We start from the raw sequence: 7,926 nt of genomic DNA, 5'->3' as shown, positions 1-7,926 counted from the left end.
AATTCAATGTGTTACTTGACGCTTCATTGTAATTATTTGTGAAATTTACTTGCAACTTCTGAATGAAAATTATTTTAATGTAAATCCTACACTGATTTTCTTTCAGTCAGCATGCTATTAATTACCATCAGGAAACGTATAGCATACATTTCCCTTTCAGCTCTTTTCTTATAATCTCAGTGCTTCGGTCGGATGGGAAAACAGGCTTGTTTCATGGTTGCCAGGGAGAGAGGGGCCCAAACAGAGGAGATGTGATTCGATACACGTTTATTTTCTCCAGCTCGCATCTCCCTCCTCAACAGGGACGCGCTTTCGAGCGCACGTCTTGAGAAGGACAGGCGTGTCCGTGACTCTCTTCCAGGGTATTTTCCAGCCACCATGTTCACTTGGCCCGACGACAGCAGAGTCGACAGCAAATGAATTTAGAGCTTGTCATGGGCCAGCAATAATCACTGGCATGTTCGGATTTCTGTCTCTCGAATCGCAGAGAAAACACTCCGGCTGATCAAGAAAGAAAACAGGGAGAGGATTCCCGCCTGACGGACGTCAGCGATGGCGTAACCTTGGCCTGCATCTTTGTGCGTGCGGAGTGTCGTCAATATGACTGAGGCTCATCTGGAGACGCTCCAGGCCTGATGCAGAGCTCTGAGCTGGGGGCGCTTGCCAGGCGCAAGAGTTGGTGGAGAATGCGGGCATGTGTTTGGATGGCGACCACACCAGAGGATTGCCAAAGTCCACCTGCAGGTTGCCCTTGTGGACTTTAGGCTGCATTGGGACTGCAGGCCGCCCCCCGTCAGCAAGGAACCGCCGATCTAGTCCAATGGGGGTCACCACAGGCAGTCGAATGCCGTAATGAAGCCCATATGTGGACACCACAAGCATCTTGATCAAATTGGCAGCTATCCCCTTATTCTTTCTCTCTGGCTTTCTCTTTCCCCTTTTCTGTCAGCCTGCTGAGAGCAATTATCTTTCCCCCACCTCTCCAATCCAGCAAGAGTCCTCTCAGAAGAGACTTCACTTCCTGTCTCATCTCACTGAGGTCTTAAAGTACCTTCATGGCACTAATAAATAAGTGTCACTGATGAATAAAGGCCTATTCACACCAAGGACGATAACAATAAAGATATAGTATTAAAAACTGTTCTAAATTTAAAAGTTGTTTGTTGTTATAGTTATCTTTATAATTATCGTTCTTGCTGTGAAGAGGCCTTAAAGAGTGTCCATGATACAGGAAAAAAAGTATTGTGCCAAGTTCTTAGAAATTTGATTATAAACAGAACCTGTGCGCATGTATAAAAGTGTCCAAAAGTCAACAATGAATATCATTGTGAATGTTTCTCCAACTCATACGACCAACCTTGCAGAGTAAGTCGGCACAGCTCGTTCGTTTTTGTAATTGATGTTAACTACCCTCGTCTCTTACCAGGCTCTCTTCCAGGAATACAATCATAAGTCCTGCTGGAGGAATCGCTTCTTTTCTTTCTCTGGAATGTATCGTTCCTGAATATGGGTCCTGGGGGAGTAATGGAAAAATATGGGCATATTTCTATAAACAATTGCAGCAGATGCCGAGTGCTGGGCCAGCTTCATTCCAGCCCCTTGTTTAATGGATGACGTGAGACATTCATAAAAGACAGAAACACTTGACGAGCCACCATTCAGAATTGTTTTCAGGTGGTCTGTTTGGGCACTGAACCTTTAAATATTATTGTACTGTTCTATCCGTTGCTCAGCAATTGCTATCGCTATACAAGACGGCGAAATCCCCTCACTATATCCGCGGTAATAAAACTTCCTATGACTAAAGTGATGTGATGTGCATGATATTGTTTTAGAGGCCATCGTAAAAGTCCCGTCATTTTACTGCAAGAGAGTATCATTTCAACCGGACTCCTAAAGGTAATTCAAAACCTCCTTTTCCATCTCTAACAAGAGATTTGTATCTTCGGAGAGTGTTGCGTGCCAGAATTTTGGATACGTTTCTTAATACCCTCTTTAATATAATCCCTGTTGGCTGCCTGTTTGCTTTAGTTGGATTACAGTAAATGAGCTTCAGGCTGCTATCAGGTAATAACAAGCTTTAACATCTAATAAGCACCTCATGGAGAGCCTAGGCTCATTGTTCATGCTGTTCTTGCGGGCCAATTTTTAATTATTTCATATCATAACAGCTATTATTACATTTCAGAGAGATCACAATGCCATGATCTGCTAAAAAGGTCATTCTTAAATGATTGGTTTGAGGGACACCACCATTTTTTTTTTGTAGAAAATTACCCAAAAAAGTGAAAATTTGCTGAAAATTCACTCACCCTCAGGTCATCCAAGATGTAGATGAGTTTTTTCTTCATCAGAACTGATTTGGAGAAATGTAGCATTCCATCACTTGCTCACCAATGGATGCTCTGCAGTGAATGGGTGCCGTCAGAATGAGAGTCCAAACAGCTGATAAAACATCACAATAATCCACAAGTATTTCACACAACTTCAGTCTATCAATTAATGTCTTGTGAAGAAAAAAGCTGCGTTTTGGAATAATAAAATCCGTCATTAAGAGGTTTTAACTTTAAACCGTCGCTTCTGGCCAAAATATCTGTCCATAATGCATATTAAGTTCATCCCCTGTTGTCCTCTCACATCAAAATCCACCAACATATTTGTTTAGAAATGCTTTGGACTGTTTTCACTTGTAAACGATACTTGATCTGTGCATATTTCTCTCCTGATTCAGATGAGAAAACTGTTTGACTGGAGAAGGGAATATTATGGACCTGTATTTTAGCCGAAAGCAATGGTATATTGTATATTGTTTATGTTGAGTTTGATTTGAAATCTCAGAAGTGTGTTTCAGAAGCCACAAGATGCTAATAAAGTGTGGCAATGGTTCAGGATGTGGGCTTACAGCGCAAAGATCATAGATTCAAACCCAGCTACAGATGACTCATAAACAAGAGAATTACAGAGATTTAAGTTTTTTTTTTTTGCTATTTAACTATGTTCTCCGCTGTTCCAAAATCAAGTGAGCTGCCTATATACAAACTCCATACAGATCGCGATCACATTTTTTTTTTTCAGAAACGGACCCAGCAGAAACATTCCTATTGAATAGAAGTCTCCAAGTTTCCAAGTTTATCTAATTTCCGTGACAACATCACAAAGTATTTCAAACAAGGTAAGACTGGATGGACATATGCACTCTATTTTAAAGTTTACCACAAAGTAAACAGTGAGTAATCTTCACGGGCTGGCAGGTGTGGCACATTTGTTGCTAATGTGTCTCAATGCAGGTAAGCATGCAGTGAGAAAGTTTAGTGTGACAGGTGTCTGTTTTCTCAAGCAGTTCAATATGCTAGCGGCTATATGATCTTTAGCATGTTATCATGTTGAATACATATCCTCTTCGTGCATTTTAGCAAACAGATGTGAGACAGGTCCTGCTTGGAGGAGTGCACAGCATTTACAGCTCAGAGTGAACGGTGCCAAAATCTGCATTCAGCATGAGGTTCTCGTGAGTCTTTGCGTGCAAGTACTTGCATAGCTGTAGTTTATTCTGTTTTAGTCCTTTTTTTAAAGTCCGTCACGAAAGTAACTCAAATGTACTTTGTTCTGACACACTGATTTGATTTTCATCGCCTGGAAGTATTTGAGCATGCGAGTTGTTTTAGAAAGTAGACGGAAACAATGTCACATCTAAGTTAATGTATAAATTTAAAACTAAAACAGGGAAAATCTGAGGTAATTCACTGTAACACACAACCTGAGTGGCTTATTGCTTTAATAAACGGCCAACAACAGCCAGGAAATGTATTTGAAATTTCTAAAAACACCCACCTTACTTTTTTTTTGGCAGAAACTATATTTAATGAGCTTTGTTTTGCTTGTTTGAAGTTACATTAATTGTTAGCATCAGCAGTCGATCAGACGTGTCAACACAAAATCTGTAAGAAGAAATTCTAATATGGATAGTGCCTACTTTTCAGCAAATCAGTTACAATGTCACTAATTAATATTCATGAGCCAGTCTGAGAAGGTTTATAATGTGAACCCCTCACTTCTCAGATAATTTGTATGAATATAGGAACAGAAATATTATAAAATAGTCCAATAATTAATAAATAGGTACATTTATTTGGGTTAAACTTAAATTTAGTCAATTAAACATTATATAGTTTGTATAGTTTAATTTAGCTTTTCATGGATTTTAATGTGGATTATCCAATAAAAACATAGAATCAGATAGATAGATAGATAGATAGACAAATGAAAGATAGATATATGGATTGGTGGATATATGGATAGATGGGTAGATAGATATATTGGTAGATAGATAGGTTGTTATATAGATGGATAGACAAATGGGTGGATAGATGGATGGATAAATGGATAGATGGATGGGTGGGTAGATAAGTGGGTATATAGGTAGATATATATAGATGGATGCATGAATAGACAAATGAGTAGATAGATATACAGATGAATGGATAGACAAATGGGGAGATAGTAGATCTATCTATGATCTGTCTGTGATGGATGGATAGAGAATTGGGTAGATGGTTATATAAACTGGTAGACAGATGATAGACTAACGGGAAGAGCGATAGATATATAAATGGATGGATAGAGAAATGGGAAGATAGATAGACAGACAGGGAGATAGATAGATAGATAGATAGATAGATAGATAGATATGGATGTATGGACTAACAGTAGATAGATCTTCTCAGATAATTTGTATGAATATAGGAACAGAAATATTATAAAATAGTCCAATAATTAATAAATAGGTACATTTATTTGGGTTAAACTTAAATTTAGTCAATTAAACATTATATAGTTTGTATAGTTTAATTTAGCTTTTCATGGATTTTAATGTGGATTATCCAATAAAAACATAGAATCAGATAGATAGATAGATAGATAGACAAATGAAAGATAGATATATGGATTGGTGGATATATGGATAGATGGGTAGATAGATATATTGGTAGATAGATAGGTTGTTATATAGATGGATAGACAAATGGGTGGATAGATGGATGGATAAATGGATAGATGGATGGGTGGGTAGATAAGTGGGTATATAGGTAGATATATATAGATGGATGCATGAATAGACAAATGAGTAGATAGATATACAGATGAATGGATAGACAAATGGGGTGATAGTAGATCTATCTATGATCTGTCTGTGATGGATGGATAGAGAAATGGGAAGATAGATAGACAGACAGGGAGATAGATAGATAGATAGATAGATATGGATGTATGGACTAACAGTAGATAGATGGGTAGATAGACAGAAGGGTGGATATATAGATTTGCCATGCAAGGTTTGAAATTGCATCATCTGTTAGCTGTCATCTGTCAGGGTGTGAAGATGTGATGTTGACAGATGTTATTGTTATTTACACGCTCGAGTTGTGCTCATTATGGAACAGTCGTTGCTCTGCAGGCGATGTATTTCTCAGATCGCATTATTACCACTCAATTAAACTGCTGACAAGAGCTGCAAGAGATTGTTCAAAGTCGTACAAATGAACACAAACCTTTCTGTATCGCGCCAAACCACCACAGAGATGAAAGCCGAATGTTTATTTCTGAATTCATCCATCAAAGCACTTGCTGAAAGGTGAGCACGTCTCCTCCAGCGATCTGTCACACTCACATCACCAATTTTCTCACGGTCACTGAGCGGATCGCTATTGTTGAAGCTTTTATTCTGCTGAGTCACAGACAGATGGACTCAAAGCTACTAACACAACAAACCTGTTGCTCTATTGACCCCTACATGAATCTCTGCTTCAACCAGCAACAGGGGGCCGCCAAGGTGTATTCAGGTGCGTCTGGGCCTTACTGAGGATAATACACGCAGGACGAATGATTAGGACTCCCACAACCCCCTGCGGAGCGCCTGTCTCAGGTGTGTGTTTGGGGAGAAACAAACACACTCTTTGTTTCCCAGCAAATGTTTATCAGGCTAAATCAAAGTCTGGACTTGCATAACAATGCTACTATTCTGAAACAAATCTGCAATTATTATTATTATTTTATTCATCAAAGTTTGTTGTTGAAAAGTCTGAATTACATTATTTTCTCTATTTTTATTAATTGTATTATTTTTTTAGCATAATCTAGAAGCCTCTATCTCTACAGCAAGCACTGAATCTACTATTTTATTTACTCATCTTATTTATTCATTCAAGTCATTTTAAGTTATACATTTAAAAGTCTCAGCTACATTTTATTCATTTTTTTTAATAAACATTTAATTTAATTAACGTTTTTTTTTGTGTGTAATCTAGTATCCTCTTTCTCCAATCCTTTATTTTATTTATTCATTTTTTAAAGTCTTCTTTTGGCTGACATTTGTTTTTTAATGATGTTTTTTTAGATGACTTTCTCTAAAGCAATCACTGAATTTTTTATTTATTTATTTATTTATTTATTATTATTATCATTTAGTTCAGAACAGTCTCAATTGTTATTTTTTGCTTTTTATTAACAATTATTTTTACGTTAATCAAGAAGCCTCTTTCTCAAATGCAATCACTGAATCTCTTATTTCCTTTAAGTTTAACTTGAGTTGAAAAGTCTCAATTCCATTTTTTTATTTTTATAAACATTTTATTCATATTTTGAATGTAATCTAGAAGCCTCTTTCTCTAAAGCAATTGCTGAATCTAATATTAATATATGTAAAAACATTAAAAAAGCTATTCATTATCAATTATGCTATTTAAAAAAAAAAAACATTATTTTTAATACTTTTTTATCAGAAGTCTTTCTCTAAAGCAACCACTGAATTTGTTATTTTATTTACTCATTTTATTTTATATTTAAATTATTTATTTATTCATTCTTAATTATGATTTTTATTATATTAAAATTTTTATTTAATTAAATGTATTTATTTTAGTGTGACCGGGAAGCCTCTTTCTCTAAAGCAATTGCTGAATCTCTGCGATGACTGAAAATAACCCAAAACTCATTTGATTAAAACGTTTGGACCACCATCGTTTCAGATTTATCTCCAGAGTCATCCTCTGGGCTATAAATCTCACTGAACCCCTTCATATGTTCCCGATGTATTAAGCAGTTACTGCTAACCTTTGCAAAATGGATCGTTTCAATGTTTCAGCTTGATTTACTTCTTTGTGATGCAATGTTTTGCAATTGTGAAAGGTTAAAAACTTCGCAAATCATGTACAAGGTAACTGCTCATCAGAGACTGGCTCGTCCTAAAAAAATACTCATGTGATAAAGACGGTTGGCAAGGCAAGGTGAGTTATAACGGCTTTTATCCTCTGCAAATGTTGCACAAGGCTCATGTAAAATCATTTTAGAAAGAAAAGCCTGCTGTTTCTTGGCCCCAAGTACTTTTCGATCTCCAAATAAGATCGAAAGACTTCACCTAACATTTGTAAAAACCGGCTCATGAAGAATTATCTGCAGTTAAACAGCCAGACTTTTCATCTCCGCTCCTGACCTCCTTTAACTCGTCTTTTTCAAGAGTGATTTTTCAAAGACCCAAGGCTGGCCAAACTTTTCATTTCTTTCCTCACGACAGCTAGCCTTTTCATTTAAGCCTAGCACAGCACAGCCTAAATGCACTGACAGCAACGCTCGTATCTGATTTTCCTTCAAATTGCAGACTCCGTCAACATGGATGGATAGATAGATGGATGATAGATGGATAGACAAACGGGTAGATGGATGGATGGATGGATGATGTATGGGTAGATAGACGGACAGACAGATGAATGGATAGATAGATAGATAGATAGATGGATGGATGGATGGATGGATGGACAAAAGGGTAGATAGATGCATAGACAAAAGGATGGATGGATGGATGGATGGATGAGATAGATGGATAGACAAAAGGGTAGATAGATGCATAGACAAAAGGATGGATGGGTGGATACA

The 7,926-nt window shown here is 37.1% G+C and overlaps 1 long non-coding RNA gene across 1 annotated transcript; it reads left to right on the top strand.

Annotated features, from left to right (window-relative positions):
* The first annotated feature begins 3,174 nt into the window (after positions 1 to 3,174).
* Positions 3,175 to 5,914, top strand: LOC107757467 (uncharacterized). The gene is made up of 3 exons (XR_001641942.1): positions 3,175 to 3,287; positions 3,414 to 3,508; positions 5,816 to 5,914. It is a non-coding gene; the product is annotated as an uncharacterized LOC107757467 (long non-coding RNA).
* The last annotated feature ends 2,012 nt before the right edge of the window (positions 5,915 to 7,926 follow it).

Source organism: Sinocyclocheilus rhinocerous, unplaced genomic scaffold (assembly GCF_001515625.1).
Source record: "Sinocyclocheilus rhinocerous isolate Xijiao unplaced genomic scaffold, SAMN03320098_v1.1 scaffold2578, whole genome shotgun sequence".
NCBI classification, from domain to species: domain Eukaryota; kingdom Metazoa; phylum Chordata; class Actinopteri; order Cypriniformes; family Cyprinidae; genus Sinocyclocheilus; species Sinocyclocheilus rhinocerous.
The sequence above is the reverse complement of the archived record's forward strand: the minus strand, read 5'-3'. Positions and strand labels throughout refer to the sequence as shown.